The sequence below is a fragment of the Lotus japonicus genome, chromosome 6, assembly GCF_012489685.1.
Source record: "Lotus japonicus ecotype B-129 chromosome 6, LjGifu_v1.2".
Classification (NCBI taxonomy): Eukaryota; Viridiplantae; Streptophyta; class Magnoliopsida; order Fabales; family Fabaceae; genus Lotus; species Lotus japonicus.
This window is the reverse complement of record NC_080046.1, coordinates 10593603-10596608: the sequence shown is the minus strand read 5'-3', so window position 1 is coordinate 10596608 and position 3006 is coordinate 10593603.

Here is a 3006-nt window from a genome sequence, read left to right as displayed (position 1 = left end):
TTTTATCACCAATCACCCACTAAAAAATTAAGTAGCAGTATCATATTTGGTTATAATCACTTGGGCGAGAGAGGCATTTTCACTCTTCAGCGGCGACAGTGCGACACCATATATTTTAATTAGTTAATCCATATGCTTTATAAAACATTAAACATGATAAGGGTATATATGTAATTAACATTATGGTTCTGTTCTGTGAAACATGCACCAAACATGAAACAGGATCTAATTGTCCTGTTCTGTGTATGTTTACCAAACACAATGTACAGAACATTATTGTCCTGTTCTGTCCTGTTCTGTTCTGTTCCGTCCTGTTCTGTCCCGTTACCAAACACTACCTTAATAATTACATTTTTTTTAGAATGAAAAGTGTGCAACGATTAAACAATCAATAATCACGTTTTTTTTATTGTAGATGAAGGCCTTGTGGACCGGTGTAGGACCTGCACAACGCACAAGCGACGACAAGCGACGGCGAACAACGGCGAAACAGGACCTGCACAACGCACGAGCGACGGCAAGCGACGGCGAGCGACGGCGAGCAACGGCGAAAGAGGAGCAAGAGCGTAGGCGACTTAGGTTTTCAACGGTGAAAGAGGAAGAAAGCACTTTGAACGAATACTGATCTTTGTATCCTGTGTAAAAATTAAAAAAAGAGTGATCTTTCACAACGGTTATAACAAAACCGATGTGAAAACTCAAAAAACTGAGACTTTTCAAATCGGTTATAATATAACCGATGTGAAAACTAAAGAAAAGATGGGCTTTTTACATCGCTTATATTATAACCGATGTAAAAAGTACTTCAATAAATTTCAAAAATGCCACCGCATTTAGCTTTCACATCGCTTATTCTAACAACCGTTGTAAAAAGTGTTTCCTAATTACTTTTCACATCAGACATATTCCTAACTGATGTGAAAACTATCATAAAAGTTCACCATAATTTCAATATTGCCACCGCGTCATCTTTTACATCAGGTAATTGATTAACCGATGTGAAAACCCTGATGTGAAAATTTTTTTTCTAGTAGTGAAGGGGTGTCTTTTTCTTGTGTGTGGTGTATGTGGATCTAAAAAAATGGTGATATTTAAGGTGAATTATCTAAAATAAAGGTCCATCATGGACCATATATAAATTTTGCAATTTGTAAAATATAGTGGCTCTTGAGGTGGAGTCGCTGCCGCCACCACCAGCATGTCTTCCAACCCTTCTCTTCCCCTTCGTCGTTCTCCTGTTTTCCATAAAACCCATAACCGCCACCACGTACTGAAAACGTCCAAATTGCAGCACTTGCACCTGATCTGTAATCTGCCTGAAGGAAGGTTCCGCCGCAGACGACAAGAAGAAGAGGACGAAGAAGAATGTTTAGACGTAAAAGATCTACATCTTCAAGGTGCTGAAGCAGGTGCGTCCCAACAGCGGGAATTCAAGCAAGGCCATGGAAGTCATTAATAGTCTCATGAACGACACCAATAACATTCGAAAAAGAGTTCAATGAAGATGTATTATCAATGTAAAAAAACATTACATTAACAACTACTTACTAGCTAGGATGAACAACTACTTTCATTTTAAATAATGCGAAGGCTACAAAGACACCTTAGTTCTATCATTTCGTTATCTTCTCTTCTGAATTTTAGTTTTGTTTTGATTTTGTTGAAACACATGAGTCCATGATAAATATTTTGAATTGCTATTATATTATATTATTTGGGTATTTATCACTATCTAATTTAAGATTAGGCGTGTTTGGAAATTTAAAATTGAAATTTTTTCTCAAGCGAGGTGACCGATAAACTTGTCTAAGCTTGGGTGAGGAACTCTTGGGTTGTTTTGGACAGAAAAACCCTGGTAATTAAGATGTCCAAGTGACACACCTCGCTTTTCTGGGATCTCGGATGCACTTGCTTGGGTGATGATGGGTTGATTTTTGAAATTTATAACCTTTTTTAAAATAATTCCGAGCTAGTTCCTAAACTTTGTCGGGTTACTAATGTGATCTCTGGTTGAAAAATAGGGGCATTACAAATTGTGTCTATGGAATTCAATCGCGATTAACTACACCACTTAAGGTTTCTATTGATATCTTCAGTTAAGTGTATCTTCCAGAGAGGTGATTTGAAGACAAAGGCAGAACAATGCACATATTTCATTTATCCTGCTTCACCCAAAACTGGAGGGCTACGTTCACTCCTTGGCATGCACTAAGATTTTCACTAACAAGTATAAATAACTTCTCTTTACAAGTATTTTTTTGTCATGCATCTTCAGCCACCAACGAGTATTCTTTCTCATGCCTCTCCAGGCACTGCCGAGTATTCTATTACCATGAGTCTCCAAGCATAACTAAATGTTCTTTCACATGCCTCTCCAGAAACAACCAAGTATTCTTTTACCATGTCTCTTCAGGCACTTAAAAGTATTCTTTTGCCATGCCTCTTCAGGCACCTAGGAATTACAATTTCACATTTGAGGCGAAATTCATAAAAAATTGAGAGATGCTTACAAATCTAACAAAGAAGATTCATCTCTAGTTGTATAGAATAGAGCTGATAAAATCATGATGCTCTCAATCCACAATTCTCATGACTTGATAAATTGGAAAGGTAGACGTTGTGAACTCATGATTATAGTCACTCACTGCTTTTCTCTCAAAGGCTTAGAACTTGTATCTTTTTTTAAGCCTTTTTCTTTTCTCTTTTCACTCTTGCTTTTTCTAGCATAGGCATTGATAATAGTATTCATTTCAATTTGGCCTTGATTTTCTTCACTCTTGATCTTTCATCTAAGGAGTAAGGACTTCAATTCTATGATCATTCAAGTAAGCTCCTCTTCAACTTGTGCACTCTATCGTCTTTTCTTCTTCATTATGTCTCTGACTTGATCTTTCTCTTGATAATGGTAAAATACAATCTTCAATTTTATTCTTAATATTATTTTCATTTTAAAATATATGCGAATCCATATATATTAATGGATGTTGGGTGTCCATGGATATCCAC